Raw genomic sequence first — 19,922 nt, 5'->3', positions numbered from 1 at the left:
GGCAGGGGTAAATATAAATCTCACAGTCAATCGGAGCATTTAAAATAGCATATTTTACATTTATTTGATGTATTTTTTTATTGTATTGGGCGACAAATTGTAATAAAATTCTAATTGTCGTTAAATTTGCCGTTGGTGAAAATGTGTCAAAATATTCCACTCTAAAGATTTGTGAAAAACTTTTGCAACAAATCTTGCTTTACAAGTTTCATTGCCAAAGGCTGCGATTTCTTGGAGAAAACACAGCGAGAAGAAATTATATTCCGTTGGTTTTGTTACCATTCCATATGTATTATTTTCAGATAAAGCTTTTAAATCGGACTTTATAGCTTTTTACGATCTTTGGTGATTTTCTTAATTAATCGCCTTTCTGGTGTGCTTTTCACTGAGTAACTGTAATCAAATTGTATCTTTTCAATTTTTAGGAGGTCTATACTTTTTTCGCTGGTTAATATTTACGTCAGTAGTGTTATTGCAATTGTCGTCAATATTACAATATTTCCTCATGTGTTCCGTCCATTGGTTCGTCATTTTTATAGCACTTTGGTCTGTAAAGTAGATTAAAAGTGCCAAACTGCTTTTATCGTAACCAACGAAAATAACTTTTTGCTTTAAATATTTCGTTTACAGGTATTTTCTATAAATGCAAAGTAATTTGAATGCATTTTTATCAATTTTGGTTTTGCACCACGAATGGATTCATACGAGGTTTTCCAATCTTCTATTGAACGATCTATTTCTGATATATGTTTCCGCTATGAAAGCGCACGTCCATAAACTATGGGCTAATTTCGATTCGATGAGTAGAAATACTGCCATTTTGAAAAGGGTCCGCCATGCTCTTTCAGTGGTGCCATTTTTAAATGAAGAATACGGCACCGATTTCTCCTGTTTAATACGATGGTTAATTAGTAGAAGTTCAAAGTCTTCACTTGTAAATTCAGTCCAATTATCTAAGCGAATACATTTACTGAGCTGTTCGGGCCCAATATCGGCTAAATATTTCTTAGTGGCAAGGGCAGTGTCGGATTTGATTTATGAAATAAATGATAATTAAAGCTGAATAATCGTCAACAAAATTCAATGCAATTAAATTATCTCTTCCCATCAGATCTGCCAAGTCACAGTGTGAGAATTTTTGTGGGCATTTCTTCTAGTGTTTTGCTTATAGACTTTTTGAGAGATCGTCTGAAGGTATTAATTCATAGAATTAGCGAAACTCTCAACGGAGGCTTCCTTTCTAGGACAATTGCTCTTGACATATCAAAGGCTTTTGATAGGGTATGGCATAAAGGTATACTCCACAAGATCTCCATCTATAGTATAGCTGGAAATATATTTTCAATTATTAAATCATTTCTCTCTGATAGCTTCATAAGAGTAGTAGTTAATGGACAAAAACATCCTCGTAGACATTTTTGCTGACGACACTAACATCTATGGCAACACATCGAATGCCGTAAACGACCAAGTGCTCTCTGATTCTCTTTTCTCTGATCTTGAGCATGTGGTAAAAAGTGGCTGGTTACTTTTAATGCATCTAAAACTAAGCTTCTAGCTTTACATCATCAACGTTCTGATCCTCAGCTGGCATCATTTGATTTTTTTTTACACAGGCCTCACCACATTATCAAGACCAAAAGGTCACTCAAGGATAAGGGTTAAAGAGTGTACAGTAGAAATTGGACAATATAGACATCATTAGTAATAAAAATTCGGTAAATTTGATAACTTATATGGAACGGCTTATCAAGAACTTATTTACGTTAGACATGAACACAACCATATTGTAGTCAGCCGGAAAGCAGGAAACGGAATGAATGGTTCTCGTCTTGTGGAGGCACTATGTTTTACATGCTTCTGGGTTTGACCTTTCATACACCAAATCCATTGCCAACGTCGCTGAAAAATGATGGGATCCTTCTATCGATCCAGTAGAGATCTGCTTGCAGATGCAACTTTCTATCTATATAAGAGCCAGGTACGTCCAACGATAGAGTATTACTGTCACATCTCGGCAGGAGCTGCTAGAAAGGCTTAACCTGCATTGACACAGTTCAGAATAATTCAATCCCTATCATCAAGATGCCTCCATGCCTTTATGTGGGGATTCCTTTGAAAATTCAGTTTTTGAGGGAACCATACTTTTTAAATAATATAGTCGACCATTTTATTTAGTGTCGAATACAGTTCCATTTTGGTATATTAATTTTGACTTGTTTTGTCCAAACTTTATATTCGCGCCTTTTTTAATGGCAGCCTGTACGGAAAATATATCTTGCTTTAATTTAGGTATGAACAAAGCATTTTTAAGAATATAGTTAAAATTTCGCCTTTATTATTTTTTAGTTATATATTTTTGCATCGCTTTTTTCAATACTATATCATGTATTTAACTACCGTCGCCCAGTTCGACAAAATGGCTCTATGGATTAAAGTTTAAATCCAAATTAATAAAATTAGATTCCTTGGTGATAACGTGCGCTGTAGCGCCAGTCTACAAGAAGTTTTTTATCCTTTTGTCGTATTGTCAAAGTTATATATGAATAGAAATGTATGCTCTTCATCAAAGTTCTCGACGTTTTTGATGGAGTTCATTCTGAGCTTATATATCGACATTGAAAACTTTTGTGGTTGGGTCTTCCACAATTATAGCAAGTAATTTTATTGTTTTTCTTGGGAAAATTACTTTTGGGGAAAACATTGCAGTGAGATGTCTAATTTGGTTGTGTCGGTTTTCAAGAAGCATTTTTAAACTTCATGATATTGCTTAAGTTATTATTGTTCACAGGCATCCGATTCGTCTCCTCGTAACTACACAATGCCACTTTAAATTCACTGAAAGTTATTTTGTGTTATAACTTATATCGCTCAAGCATGGAATCAGTTCTGCCGAAACAGTCACATTCTTTTCGAGAAAATCGGGGTTGTTAGGATTCTCTGGTGGAGATTGTATAACTTTGTGTAGTTTTCATATCATTAAATACTCCAGAAATTTCACATGCTCGCAATTGGAATTTAGATTCTGATTTGTCAAAGAAAAGGCGGCAGCTGGGCCCATAACCTGTTCAGTGGTGATGAGACATTATGTTGAACAAAAATGGCGGCAGTAAATAAAATGCTGACATAATTTCGAGTGTTGAGTAATTCTTTGTAACAAAGACAGTGGCGAAGAATCAATGCAGTCATGATTCAATCGTTCCGAGACAGAGGTTGACAGCGAAATGAATTGAATCCAAAATTTGATATTTTTATAACGCTTGGAGCTTCTGGCTGGTTGATTGTCATAACGGTGGGCATAAAAATGCATCTTCGAAATCGTTGGAATCATTCCTTCAGCAGTAATCAAAACATTTTAACATTTTATGAAAGAGTTCCTATATGGTATCATGAGGGTAACTAATATTTACTAAATGTATACATGTTGTTTTCAAGTAATCACATGACATTATACATATTTTAAATATTTTAGTTTTATTAGTTCGAATATATTAAGAGTCTCTAACTTGGGTAATATTCGAACACAGAAAAAGTAATTAAATAAAAAATTAATAATCTGCCCCCAGTTGACCAAACGATGATTAAAATATTAAAATACAATACATTTCAAGAAAGATTCATTGGTATCATGAGGGTAATTACTATTTCTTAAATGTATACAAATACACACTAAATTTATTAACTAAAAATAAAAAAAATGATTTCATGGAAGATTTCCTATAAATCATATCATGAGGTTAACCAATATTTATTAACTGTATACAAATACACACTACATATATTGTAGTTTATCTTCAGAAAGTTTTGATACAGCTTGGTTTTGCAAAGATACTGTCTAATTTAGAATATGTTTTCCTCGGGACATTTGACAGAACAATATATTACTGTCTCCCAAGTATACTTTTTCAAATGCACTCGAAGATGTTAAGAGTACCTATGTAGCACTTGAATTGCTATCAGATGGATTAATATTCGAGGAATATTTTGGCCCAAAACAGCTGTTCCTCATATTAAATACAGGTTATCATTATATTGTATATTGGTAAACGACATTTAAAACGCTGTATATATTCTCCATTAATTTTACATTTATTATCCGATGCTCAAGCATTGTAAGCTACTAAATCTGATAGAAAAGGTATTTAATTCTTTTGTCGGTTTTTACTGAAGTTGTAAGCATGATTGCTTTAATTGATTAGCAGATTTTTGCAAACCAAGCGAGTACAGAAAATATGCTGTTTATTTCCAAAAGAAAATGTGATTTATCGTCAGGCAAAAGACATAAAATGTCTATTTAGAAAAAAATTCCACTTTTTGTTTGACGTCAATTAATGTAGGCTGGTAACTAATCAATAACGCAACATCCATTAGAAACGGCAGTTTTGTTAGTTGATTGAATGGCCGTTATTTTAAGTGATATTTCTCATGTGAGAATTTTGATATATTCTTCTCATTAGGTCATCATTCGATGAAAAGCGTTTTATTCTCCTTTACTTCAACGTATTTGCAGGCAGCATCCTTTCCTATCCATTCAGCACAGCAAACGATTATATTTTTGTTCTCGTTCTGCTGCTGGTCTTTGCTCAGGTTTTAAGCACTCTCGCATTTATTGAATAGCAGATTATCATTGGGATAAAACCGTACAGGAAATAAAAATGAATTATGAAATCCATTTGATGATCTTGAAATCATAAATAAAACGTATAGTAGTACAATATATGTCAGGTTGTAACGTGCTTTTGTAATATGTTCATGCAAATGTGTCTCTTGATGTATGTAGGAGGTTCGATTTTCTGTTTTGTATGGTCGACCAACGTCGTCTTTGGTAATTCTAAATTATAGAGACAGAATATCCTTCCACGTTCACTGGTCAATCATGACTCTAATCACAGTATTATGTTACTTCACTGTGGAAACAATATACAAAAGTGTGTCGTAATGAAACAGTAGCTTATCTGAATTGTTTAAGAATGTTGTGCAAGCTTATTAAGTTTGTATCGCATTTTATTCATTTGTGGCTGCATCACAAGTCTTTTGAAACAATTTATATTTGCTATGTAAAGATATTGAAAGACTAAAAATTGTTACAATGTTTGCATTTTCCGATTCTATATTAGAATTCTTTATAAATCAACAGATTGATAAGAAAACGCATTGTGCTATTAGTTCTCAATGTTGGGAATAGAATAAGAATATATTTTCCGAGAATGTGTTTTTAATATATGTCAGGTTGTAACGTGCCTATGTAATATGTTCATGCAAATGTGTCTCTTGATGTATGTAGGATGTTCGATTTTCTGTTTTGTATGGTCGACCAACATCGTCTTTAGAAAGTCTAAATTCTAGAGACAGAATGAAAGAGTAGATTATCTGAATTTTTTTAGAATGTTTTGCTATGTAAAGATATTGAAACAATTTATATTTGCTATGTAAAGTTATTGAAAACAATTTATATATGCTATGTAAAGTTATTGAAACAATTTATATTTGCTATGTAAAGTTATTGAAACAGTTTATATTTACTATGTAAAGATTTTTTCCTTCAGACTAAAAATTGTTACATAGACAATGTTTGCATTTTCCGATTCTATATCGACCCGAATTAGAATTCTGTATAAATCAACAGATTGATAACAAAACATATTGTTGCTATTAGTTCTCGATGTTGGGAATAGAATAAGAATATATTTTGCGATAATGTGTTTTTAATAAATTGCATTTTTTCATATGCGTCATTAATCCTGATTTATGAGAAGAAAATATATACATATCTTGCAAGATTATGTCTTTTTACTTTATTTATAGTATGTAACTTTGGTAAGTTTTAAGAGATCAAACACTGGATTTCATTATGATTTTAATTTCTATGCGAGGGACCTTTGCCTGTGTGAAACCCCATGCATTTTTAGAACAGAAATATCTTCAGAACAATTTGGCTTTCCCAATATGAATTCTGATATTTCTACCTAAGATTCATTTTCTGGAACAATAGCCACACACTTAACAAGTGGCTATTCCCGCAGTTTTTAATTTTCTTTTAATTTTGTTCAAGTCGTGGATGGGACTGATGCCAAACATTCACCAGTATTTTATATATCCCAACTGAAAGATAGTTTTTAGATTTTAACTGTTCTTTCGAACTTGGTTGATTGGATGTATTTGTCAGCTAGCTTGAAGGATTCTTTTTCCTAAGTTCAGTAGCTCCAGATTATGTCAATTTTTCAGAACAAAATTATCCGCACACTTTACAAGAATGCGGCTTTTACGCAGTGTGGGTTCTTATATGTTTTATTAACGATGATTTTTGAGAACAAGAATATTCACAAACGTAACACGAATATGGTTTTTCCCCCGTATGTGTTCTCATATGTGTTACTAAATATGATTTTTCAGAACAAGAATATCCACACACTTCACAAGAATATGACCTTTCCCCAGTGTGAATTCTCATATGCGTTACTAAATGTGATCTTCTAGAACAAGAATATTTACACACTTCACAGGAATGTGGTTTTTCCCCAGTGTGAGTTCTCATATGTGTAATTAAATTTGACTTTTTGGAACTAGAATATTCACACACTTCACAAGTATGTGGTTTTTCCTTAGTGTGAGTTCTCATATGTGCCACTAGTGATGATTTTTGAGAACAAGCATGTCCACACACTTCACAAGAATGTGGCTTTTCCCCAGTATGAATTCTCATATGCATCGCTAAGTTTGATTTGTTAGAGCAAGAATATCCACACACTTTACAAACATGTGGCTTTTCTCTAGTGTGAGTTCTCATATGTGTGACCAAATGTGATTTTTGAGAACAAGAATATCCACACATTTCAAAAGAATATGGCTTTTCCTTAGTGTGTGTCCTCATATGTGTCAGTAACTTTGATTTCTGAGTACAAGAATATCCACACACTTCACAAGAATGTGATTGTTCCCTAGTGTGAGTTTTAATTTTTCTTATAACCTTTGATTTTCGAGAACGAGAATATCTTCACTCTCCCTGAGAATGTTGCTTTTTCAGAGTGTACGTTCTCATATGATTCAGTAAAGATGATTTTTGAAAAAAATAATATCCACACCATTCACAAGAATATGGCTTTTCCCCGGTGTGAGTTCTCATATGTGTCATTAAATTTGATTTTACAGAACAAGTATATCCACAAACCTCACAAGAATGTGGCTTTTCCCCAGTGTGTGTTTTCATATGTGTCATTAAATTTGATTTTTGAGTACAAGAATAACCACATACTTCACAAGAATGTGGCTTTTCCCCAGTATGAGTTTTCATATGTTACACTAAACTTATTTTTTGGGAACAAGAATAACCACACACTTCACAAGTATGTGGCTTTTTGCTATTGTGAGTTTTCATATGTGTCAGTAAATTTGATTTTTCAGAAAAATAATATCCACATACTTCACAAGTATGTGGCTTTTCACAAGTGTGATTTTGCATGTGTAACTAATGGTGAAAACTTAGAACAAGCATATTCTTACACTTCAAAAGAATGCGGCCTTTCTTCAGTGTTTCATAACTAACCGAACGAGCATATCCAGACACTTTGCAAGACTATTTAAATATTAACTTTTTTTTACAAAGGTGTCACCACTTATCAAGGCCCAGAGGCCACTCGAGGATAAGGGTTAATAGGTATACATTAGTCATTATGATTTTAGCATAGTAAACAGTGGGAATTTTGTAACTTGGATTACTTAGGGGGACAATTCAAGTAGAACTTGTTCACATTGGACTTTTTCTTTTCTTTTTTTTCATAGGTATCAACTCATTATCAAGGCCAAGAGGCCACTCAAGGATAAGGGTTAAAGAGTGTACAGTAGAAATTGGGCAATATAATAATCATTAGTAATGAAAATTTGTAAAATTTGATAACTTATATGGAACGGCTCATCCAGAACTTATTTACGTTAGACTTGAAGACAACCATATTGTAGTCAGTCAGAAAGCAGGAAAACGGAAGACAATTCCACAGGCGTGCAATTCTTAGAAAGAAGCTTTGTTCATGGAATCTACGTTTAGGTTTAGGCACAGATAAAGAGTGGGGGGAATTATTGACTGGTAGATTTCATGTTTAACTAACTTTGATTGTTTTTTTCAGAACAAAAATATTTTCTATTCTTTTACACATTTTACAGTGATATTTTTAATAAGTTTTAAGGCATTTACTCGTATCTCATATATTTCTTAAGTACAATTGTTTTTCTCGTGTATGATTCCATATGACTCAATAAACTATATTTTGCAGAAAAGGAATTCTTACAAATTTATCAAGAATTTGTTTTTTTTTCTAGTGTTATTTTTCATATATGTCGCTGTATGTAATCTTTTACATATAACATCACACTTTACTAGAATATGGTTAAATATGTCTCAATTTTATCATCTTTTTATTTATTTGAAAAATAAACACATAAATTTCCCCCAAAATCACTGTTACTTTCAGGCTGTATTATGTTTTCACAACTATTTCATAAAATTCGGTAAATAGTATTTTCCAGTGTAATAATCATTCCATAGATGTTGCTGTAGTCATCGAATTAGGTAATAATTGGTCATAGAATAATGTTTTAAGAAAATGATACTTCATTAAAATTCAATATGACTCAATCAGGAACACCTGCAAAAAAATAATGAAAAACAATATTTTTATATTTGCATTCACGTAATAGTATCATTTTTATTGTTGTAACTATTATTAAATTTAACTCACAAACTTTTGATAAATTTACCTAACATTTTTTAACTGTACAAAAACAGTTGATACAGTTGATTATTATAAAATTTATATGAAATTGTATATAGTGTATTTTATCAAGTTCATTGTGGTAAGAAAATAAACTTCATATATATATATATATATATATATATATATATATATATATATATATATATATATATAAAGTAAATACTTACATGTATATATATATGTCTTAATCCCTACAATGAGTAAATTTCAAAAGGTACATCACAATCTTTACTTAGATTGCTTTCTTCAAGCACATATGTATAAAGTATATGCATAAGTATAAAAAAAGATCGGCATTTTCTTTATATGTGTTTGGTTAGTATATATATATATATATATATATATATATATATATATATATATGTGTGTGTGTGTGTGTGTTTATATATATATATGTATGTATATATATGTGTGTGTGTGTGTCTACAATGTGGGCGTATATATGAATATGCAAAACTATCAAAAAGATCGATATTTTCTTTAAATGTTTGTTTAGCATCACAATTTTGTTTTATAGATTTGTAAATTTGTTAATCAACAAAGGCCTGTTTGATTAAATTTATCCGTTCACCCTACTTCATCCGAATATAAAAAGTATATTTGACTACAGACTTAACTTAAGGATTTAAATGTTTCTATAAATATGAGTACAAATGAATTTTAAGTTTACTAAATATCAAATGTATTAGCAAATTATACGAGAACATTACAATTAATTGTTACTGATTTTTAAAAGCTCACAACTATCAAAACTCGTTATTCATATTTACTTTATTTAAAACTCACATGTAAAATAAGCATTTTAAATTATAAAGATGTGAAATGAAAAATATTTAATGATTTCTTTTCTATTATTTTAAAAATTGCCCATAAATTTCTAAATGAAGAGATTCAAAATATCATATCATTGTCGTTTTACAATTCGATTAAAAAGAATTGAATAATTCAAGAGTCATTTATCTTGTTTATATGAAACCCGCTAAAGACAAAGCATAAATCCACTTGATATAAGAAGTATTAAAAAGATCTAAAGATAATAAACGCAAAAGCAGCAAATAACTATTTACCGTAGACAAAAAACAATATAAATTGATTTCCACAAACCTAAAGTTTGGGGGATGAAGGTGATATATTCGAACATCAAATTGATGAAGATAAACTACTCTTGTTGCAATACAAATTAATTGGTTGAGAATCTACCCACAGTTGACATCTGTCTTAACAGGCATATGTACCTTTGATACTAAAGAGGTAAAACAGCAATTAAAACGGGTGGATTCGATGATTCAATTATTCTAGTGATTCTTATCTGCTGCTGATTAGTTTGCATGTGATTTATTAAATGCAGTCTAAGATGGTATGACGTCATAATATTATCAGTTGATCTTTAAATACTAGTTGTTTAGCATCATGAATAATTTACTTAATGTCTAACGTGAGTGTAACAAGTCACCTGCTAAATCGACTGACCATTAAAATAGGGTTGGCTAAAGTGAAGGACGGATACTGGATAATTAGCATTTCACATCAACCCTGACACTTGCTTAGGTGTTGTATCAAGACTATTTCACCTTTACCTAATAATAGTAATAATAATAATAATATTAATAATAATAATTCTGATTTCGCTTATGAACGTCTCTCTGGAAAGGGATGGGATTAATTTCCAGAGGATGTCCTTTAATCCCGGCTTCAAACCAGGAGCTTCAAAGATCAAGGGTTTTCCTTAGGATGTTTGTGGTACCTATAATTGCAGAGATTTGAAGGCCGCCGAAAACATCGGGGATTTGTAGTTGATACTACTCCTAGTGTATCAACTATGTCCGGGATTATTTGTGTTTTAACCCCACGTATACGCCTTATCTCCAAGACCAATGGAGCATAATTGCTCCACTTCTCATTCTCCTTCTCTCTCACATTCTTGCCAGTTTTTTTAGACCTTCTCAATGATGACCAAATCCGGACGATTGTTGTTATGACACTTTTGTCCCACCATACACCTACCTTGCCATCCTAACTTATTCTCACTTCATCAGGCACCTCCTCAAACCATTTTCCAGCACACTTCATCCCAACCCTCATACGCACCTCCCAATATATCCAGAGTCCCATGCGATCGTGTCCTTTGTGGTACTCTCTCTCTCTCTCTCTCTCTCTCTCTCTCTCTCTCTCTCTCTCTCTCTCTCTCTCTCTCTCTCTCTCTCTCTGGGCCAGTCAACTACACCCTGCTGCAAGGTGCGCAATTGACTCTGAGGCCTTACCACAAATCCGGTATTCTGCAGCAATTTCCTCTCCTAGAACCACTTTTTTGTAACAATCGTGTTCCTAATGCCTGCTCTTGTGCTGCCCAAACAAAAGCTTCTTAGCCAGATACTCAGCTTGTGTAATAAATTGCGAACAGACGGGCTTACCTGACAAACGCTCGAGGTGTGCACTCTGCAAAGCGGGCACGTCCAAAGAAAAATGGCAAGATGGCGGCGGCCGGTTAATATTGCCAAGTAATCACGCAAAATTTCGTGTTCTCTCGCACACACGAGAGTTCAGCTTAGCATAAAAACGGATCACTGTGAGCAAGAAGGGAGAAGGAAAAACGTAGTCAAGACAAAGACGACGTTTCTGACGACTGAGAAGAAAAAAGAAGAAAAAGAGCAAGAAGTAGAAGAGGAAGAAGAGAACGATACATGAGAAGACGAGGTGTGTGCGGTTTTGAGTAAATCGAAACAGACAGAAAAAAAAAACTCTGATTACAAGCTATCTCGGCGTTGGTATGGAGAAATTTGACATCAGATTAATTCCGGAATTCGATGGCTCCCCCACTGGTCCCTCGGTGGTCGAATGGCTGGAAAAGGCTGAGCGCGTTTGCCGGTTGTGCAAGATTAAAGACCCAGCTATGGTTATCCCATTGAGACTCACTAAAGGGGCTTATGCCGTGTACCAGCAGCTAGGGGAGGATCCGACCATGGAGCAGATTACACAAGCGCTATACGGGGCATTTGGTACATACCCTTTTGTCGCCTGGAGGCAGTTTTCCGAACGCCGACTTGGGCCGGGGGAGACAGTGGATGTCTACATGGCCGACTTGAAAAAGCTTGCCACTCCCTTAGGCGGTGCAAGTGATCGCATATTGGCATGCGCCTTTTTGTCGGGACTTCCGGATGAGGCAAGTCGACTGCTGCGAGCATCGTCAAGACTCACTGAGATTGGATTGGAGGAGTTATTGGCGTGAGCACGAAACATCTTGAAAGACGATCGAGAACTAGTCTTCGCAGCTGTTGACACTCTGGACTCGCCAACGAAGGGTCTACGATGCTATACCTGTGGTGGCCCCAACCACTTTTCCAGAGACTGCAAAAGCGGTACAAGGTGCACCCCTAATTATGGAGCAGGACAAGTAATACGGTGTCACCAATGCAATAAGCCAGGCCACATAGCGCAAAATTGTCCGGGAAACGGGCAAGGGGAGGACGCCGCAGTGCTAGCACCCTCCCCAACGCGGCATTGAACAAAGCGCTGCCTGCAGTAACAGTTCAAGTTGATGGATGTGAACGTTCAGCGCTGGTTGACACCGGCTGTACCCAAACCCTTCTTCGAAAGGAATATTGCGCCACATGGAAGAAACGAAGGATCCCTGTACTTACTGTCGGCCAAGGCTCATTGGTGTGTTGTGGGGTCAGCGTTGTTCATATCAGCATTGGCAATGGCTCTCCGGTTGCTGTGACGGTGTTAGTGGTCGATGGGGAGCTGCTCGGATATGACCTTCTCCTTGGAATGGACGCTATCACACAGCTAGGCGGAATTACTGTGAACGGCGCCGGTGATGTGAGCTTCTCTCGACCAAACAAACAAATGTGTGCAGAAATCACTCTCGATGAGCCCGACTTCCATGCAGAATACGATAAGGGCACAAACACTTGGACAGCGTCCTGGAAATGGGCAGGCGACCAGCCACCAGTGTCATTGCGGAATCGACTTACAGAGTATCCTCCTCCTGCGTGGCTTAGGGGGCAGTACGAGGCAGAACTTCAAGTGTGGCTGGATAATGGCTGGTTAGTTCCATACCCAGAGGATGAGCTCGGGCCCCCGCGGGGGCTAATTCCCCTGATGGCTGTCAGACAAGAGAACAAGCAGAAAGTTCGACCTGTTCTTGATTACCGGGAACTTAATGAATACGTTGACCCACACACTGCGGGGGCTGATGTCTGTGCTCATAAACTACGGGAGTGGCGGCGGCAGGGTGCGGAAGCAGCCATACTGGACTTGCGAAGAGCGTACTTGCAAATACGTGTTAAGAAATCGCTGTGGCCGTTCCAGATGGTGGTGATCAAAGGAACTCGCTATTGCTTGACCAGGCTAGGATTCGGCCTGAATGTAGCCCCTAACACCATGACAGCAATCATGCAGGCGATCCGGCGTCAAGATGAAGCGGTGCAACATGCGACATCGTCGTATATATACGACATTTTTGTCAATGAGAGCCTCCTGTCTGCCCAGGCGGTCAAAGAACACTTCGAGCACTTCGGATTGTCGTGCAAGGAGCCGGAGCGGCTACAGGACGGGGCGAAAGTGCTCGGACTGCAGGTGAGCGGAAGTGCAGATGGCCTTCAATGGGGAAGGAGTGGTGAAATCCCGGAAATCCCATCTACCATCACACGTCGGAGCACGTTTGCCATTTGCGGAAAATTGGTGGGCCACTTCCCTGTGTGTGGGTGGCTCCGAGTGGCTGTAGCGGCCATAAAGCGACGGGCAACTTCTATGTCAACTGGATGGGACGATGAGGTGCATGATCCTGCCCTGCGAAGCATGCTGGTGGAAGTTGTGGCCAGAGTGACCAATGATGACCCTGTACGGGGGAGCTGGTGCGTCGATGGGAGTGAATTTACAGTTTGGGTAAACGCCAGCTCACTTGCCCTTGGCGTTGCTCTGGCGGTCGATGGAAGGATAATAGAAGATGCCTGCTGGCTTCGGCCGGAGAATGACGCCAAGCATATAAACCTAGCTGAACTCGATGCTACACTGAAAGGAGTCAATCTAGCGCTTCAGTGGCAGGCTAGAATCCTTCACATCATCACGGATTCCACGTGTGTGCATCGGTGGATGACCAATGCCTTGAACGGAAAAGCACGTCTGACAACGAAGGCGTCGGCCGAAATGTTGATCCGGAGGCGGCTTGCTACCCTAACCGAAACCACTAAGGAATACGACTTGGTCATAGATGTGACACTGGTGCAGTCCTGTTTGAATCAGGCGGATCGTCTGACCAGAGTGCCACGCCGTTGGCTAGACCTGCCAAAAGAAGTGAACGAGTCAGCACCTGTAAATTGCGCTGCAGTGGGAAATAGACTCAGCCCGGAGCATATTAATGATGTCCATTGCAAAAGCGGGCACCCCGGTGTAAACCGAACGCTTTACTTCGCCAGATTGGTTGACCCCTCTGTTTCTCGAAGGGCTGTGAAGTCTGTTGTGGGAAGCTGCAACACCTGCCGATCGATCGACCCAGCACCTGTCCGGTGGAAGAAGGGAATACTCAGTGTGAAGCGTAATTGGGATAGGATTGCGATGGACATAATGCACTACAACGGGAGGCATTTTTTGACGCTTATCGACTGTGGTCCATCTAGGTTTTCATTGTGGCGGCCCCTTCGCCGGCAGGACGCAGCTGCCATTATCCATGAGTTGGAAGGTGTGTTCCTCGAGCGTGGCCCTCCTTCTGAGATACTCACCGACAATGGCCCCGCTTTTGTTAGTGAGCCGTTTAAGAAGTTTGCAGATGGCTGGGGTGTCCATCTGCGTTTTCGGTGTGCCCATGTTCCCAGTGGAAACAGAATTATTGAGCGCAATCACGCAGCGCGGAAGAGGTGTACGGTACCTGAAGCAGTCTATTGGTACAACGTCACCCCTAAGGACGATGTTTCACCCTCCACCGCACCAGCCAACGCGCTACATACATACCGTGTCAGGGTGAGAGGTTTGGGGAGCAGCTCACTACCCGAATCAGAGCCACCACAAAAGAACATAAAAGAGGGAGATGTCGTCTGGGTTTAAAAAAACCCGAGGCCAGTGCACGACTCGCTACAGAACCGGTCATGTCACTGAAGTGATCAGCCCGCAGGCGGTGCGAGTTGATAGAGTACCTCGTCATATTAAAGACTTAAGATCAGTATTCCAAACGCAGCTGCCGCTTGACGAAGATAGTGAAATTGAATCCGTGACCAGCGACCCATCATTCTGGTTTATGACGGCTTCAACACACAGCGACACTGAGAGTGGTAGCCTTCAAAGTACTGACCCTCCTGCTGATGATGAAGACCCGGACAGTGATACTGCGATGCTCAGCTTTAGGTTCGCCGACCTTCGTGTCACGGAAGACAGCGCAGACGATGATGAAGCCCCGAATCCCCCTCTCCGAAGAAGCACTCGAAGAAAAAGGCCACCGCCTCCCTGCTCTTTCTGTGATAATGACATCAGGGGGGAGTGTGTAATAAATTGCGAACAGACGGGCTTACCTGACAAACGCTCGAGGTGTGCACTCTGCAAAGCGGGCACGTCCAAAGAAAAATGGCAAGATGGCGGCGGCCGGTTAATATTGCCAAGTAATTACGCAAAATCTCGTTCTCTCGCACACACGAGAGTTCAGCTTAGCATAAAAACGGGTCACTGTGAGCAAGAAGGGAGAAGGCAAAACGTAGTCAAGACAAAGACGACGCTTCTGACGACTGAGAAGAAAAAAGAAGAAAAAGAGCAAGAAGTAGAAGAGGAAGAAGAGAACGATACATGAGAAGACGAGGTGTGTGCGGTTTTGAGTAAATCGAAACAGACAGTAAAAAAAAAACTCTGATTACAGTAAAATGCCCTGCTCGCGAGTGTGAGTATGAGAGAAAATAGAATAGAACACAAATCGATAATTAATTAAATCACTTCTTTTTTTTTTGCCTTTTTATATATCGTGTAAAGAATCTGATAGTCAAACTTGGGGCAAATTTACCGTTTGCATGGTATTTACCCCTGAACCCACGAACTACTTTCCACCATTTTGCAGCTTCCGTTTATGCTACGCGCATGCACGCTGTAGCATAAACGACGGCTTCACCAAGCAAACTACGTTGGGAGGGAGGGGATTTTTTTTTTTTCAGGACATAGAATTTTCTAATTTTCAAAAATACATTATAGCACTTTTTGGGTGGAAAATTTAAAATTAGCTGAAAAAGAAATAAAACAAGAAAAGGAAAGCACTCCAAGTTGGAGTTGGGGGGGGTGTAATTTATCTGTTTTTTTTTTTTTTTTTTTTTTTTACCTGGAACATAGAATTTTCAAATTTTCAAAAAGTAACGCACCGACATTTACCAATTAGAACACCATTTAACATTTTCCGAAGATTTTACTGTGTACATTGGGGGCGCAAGCAGGGGGGCGAATGTGATGTTGGGGCGCGTAAAATCTTCGGAAAATGTTAAATGGTGTTCTAATTTGTAAATGTCGGTGCGTTCGTTACTTACGGAAAAACGTTTAACTAAACTGCAAAAGCACCTATTAAGCCACATAAGTTCTATAATTGAATCCCCCTCCCGCAAAAAAAGAATGAAAAACATAAAGACGTTTGATGCTTATGTTTTTGTAAACCACATTAAAAACTACGCGAAACAACAACAAAAAAAGTCCCCCAATTTGTTGTACTTTTCTTTTTAACTGTAAGTCATTAAAAAAAAATGTCAGTCCGTAATTTTTTGATTGGTACGCCATGTGAGAAGGCAGTTTGCTAGGTGAAGCAAGCCGTCGTTTATGCTGTAGCGCACGCGCGTAGCGTAAACGGAGGCTGCAAAATGGTAGAAAGTTATTCGGGGGTTCGGGGGTTATGGGGTTAATACCATGCAAACGGTAAATTTGCCCCAAGTTTGACTATCAGATTCGTTGTCAGCGACCTCAATTACCTATAAAAATCAAATTAGAGTGATCGGTGTTCTGTAGTAGCGGATCTGGATATTTACCATATTAAATATTTACAAAACTTGTAAGGATAAAAAAAACAACTTTTTTCTATTCACAAAAAAAAAAACTTTGTGTAAGTAACAAAACGAACGTATATGGAACAAAATATATTCAAATAAATGGGTGTCTTTCTGAGTGCGTTTTTTAATATATTTACAGAACTATTATTATTATTATTATTATTATTATTATTATAATAATAATAATAATAATAATAATAATAATGGTGATGATGATGAAAAAAAATAAAATAAATGTCCTATATTAATTGCAAAACATTAGAAACTGAAATTTTCGGACGCTAAACTTGTCTTTATGGAGAAGTAAGCAAATAGCAAGTTTTTTTGTTTTTTTTAAATAAAAATAAAAATTATAAAAAGATTTGTATCTTGTGATAATACTTTTCATCTTTATAAAAATAAAGTTATAAAAGATATGTTAATAAAATATCTTTTTTTAAATCTCGATTGTTTATACTTGTGATTTTATTATGCATAAAAATTGCCTCGGTCTAGAAGGATTTCTCCGCCACTAACCACCTCACACTTTAAATAAATATTGAATTGTATTAAAAACGCACGAAAAAAGATACACACACACACACACAAACACACACACACACACACACACACACACACACACACTGTACATACAAATTACTCTTGGTCGCAAAAATCCGCACAAGTCAGTTATTTTTTATTTGTTTCTGCCATAAAAAGTTTGGTTATAATAATTTTATTTCAATTTTTTTTTTAATTGTGTATTTTTTTATTGACATCATCCGAAATTCTCAGTTATAACGTCGGTTTATTTATTTATTTGGTATTATTTTACGATCTGCCCCAGCGTAGTATAAACACACCAACTACCCCATGTTAAGAACGGCTTTCGGAATAAACACCTCCCAACCTCCCCATGTTAAGAACGGCTTTTGAGGTTTGGGGTGCTTTTTCCGGAAGCCGTTCTTAACATAGGGGGGGTTGAAGTGTTTATAATATGCTAAAAAATCTACCATTTATTTATTTTTATTATTATTATTATTATTATTATTATTATTATTATTATTATTATTATTATTATTATTAATAGTTTTATTAAAAAGTTCTGTAAATATATAAAAAGAACGTACTCAGAAAGATACCCATTTATTTAAATACTAGCGGGGGTACCCGGCGTTGCCCGAGTGTTTGTTTCCAGGACGGGGGGGGGAGTTTAAAAAAATGTTATGGTAGGTAAGTAGGATGGATCAAACCCGGAGTCATGAGTAAAAGTAGGAAAATAAAGTGTGAAAAAAACCACACACACATCTGCAACGTTAACAGTTCGGCCACCAAGAAAAGTCCATTCCAGTTGTTTAGGTAAAAAAAAAAAAAAAAACGATTACGGTAGGTCGGCGCGAACGTGAAAATATAATGTGAATTGTCCAGCACGCTAACCACTACGCCACAGAGCACTGCAGCTTAGTTTAGTGATTTTAAATAACTTCGCATGAAAGAACTACGAAGCCAAACCGGTGTTCTCTTCTCAACTGTTCCTTGTGAACGATCCCCAACCGGTGTTAAGTGGTGGCAGGGGGAGGAGGAATTTATTAGAGAGAAAATATTTTACCACTTCCATTGATCTTAACCGATTTTGGCCGTGACTTCTCAGCAGAAAAAGTATAGAAATCTAAGATTATCGAGGAATTTGAGAAATAATAAGCCTATAACACACCTCAGATATTGTTCTGCCGTTTGTGCATATTATATTTGCATGAAATATCTTGATTTTTAATCCTATTAATGTCAAAATCAGACGAGAAAAATGAGTTCATTTTATTTATCTGGACTAGACTAGACTAGACTAGACTAGTGAAGACTAGAGAAGACTAGAGAAGAGAAGTGACTAGAGACTAGAGAAGATAGTTTGTTTAAATACGTTCGTTTTATTACTTAAATTAAAAAGTTTACGTTAATAAAAAAAGTAGTTTTTATCCTTAAAAGTTTTGTAAATATTTAATATTAAAGAAAATGTTTTATAAATATATATTTTTTCTTTTAAATCATTAAAAGTTTTGTAAATATATTTAAAAACAAACTTGCTCGCGAACATTCGAATATGTCTGCTATTTGACCTGTTTACAAGTTTAGAAACAACTAACGGCGATGTCAAGGTCGAACAAACGGTGCCTCTTGAATTGTTCGCCTATTTTTGTCGTCTGCTACGTGGTTTCTAATCTTTACTTGATCCTAAAATTTTTATTATGGACGCAGAAAAGTTATCGTAAAATCAAGGACTCGAGGATTAGTGAAGTTTTATATTAGAGAATGAATGATGGAACATAGAATGAGGAGAGCAAATAAATCTATGATTTGATTAAAAGCAACAAAAAACAATCATAAATGACGCGATAATTAATAACAATTGCAACGATAAAAACAGACATATGAGAACACACACGGAGAACACGACTTTGGCTTTATCTGTCCATATTGGCACGAGGTAGGGGGTCATCTGCATTGTACCGCTATTATGAGTACTGGATAATGTCTTTCAAAATTCAAACCTCAGAATAGTACACCAACATCACTTAATAAAGCCATTTTGAACAAAATTTTCTTATAGATGAGAGAGAATTAGAAAACAAATCTGCTACAGAAATATCCCAAAAGGTATACAAGAACTTGCAGTAAAAATAGAAGAACGGGCTAAGCATATTTCGGGTGAATTCAATAAGGATCACTGTCTAATGATGAAGATTATTAATGCTGACAAAAATGAAGACTTACTAATGATTTTAAGAAGATGAATGTAAATATGTTCACTAGACGATCTGTAAAAATTTAAATACCGAATGCTTCAACAAATGTTGCGAACGTATACAGAAAGAGCAGTTGAAATAAGTCATACACAATCAATTATGACTGCGTAATTCCTACGGCTACGTATTAAAAACTGATCTACTAAAGCTGACATCGTTATATGAAACACGAAAGAATACGAATCAACCTTAGTAGAAATGAGTGTCTCCAACGATGCAACGTTAAACAGAGATGAGAGGGAAAGATAATGAAATACGAAAGTTGTTTGTACGACATGGAATTAGAAATTGGAATCGTAGGAAGATCTTAATCATACTAAAATGATGTAATTATATGGTAATTATAGGAGTAACTAGACTCATTAACAAGA

The sequence above is a fragment of the Euprymna scolopes genome, chromosome 46 (genome assembly GCF_053919585.1).
Source record: "Euprymna scolopes isolate OS-2025 chromosome 46, ASM5391958v1, whole genome shotgun sequence".
Taxonomy (NCBI): Eukaryota; Metazoa; Mollusca; class Cephalopoda; order Sepiida; family Sepiolidae; genus Euprymna; species Euprymna scolopes.
The sequence above is the reverse complement of the archived record's forward strand: the minus strand, read 5'-3'. Positions refer to the sequence as shown.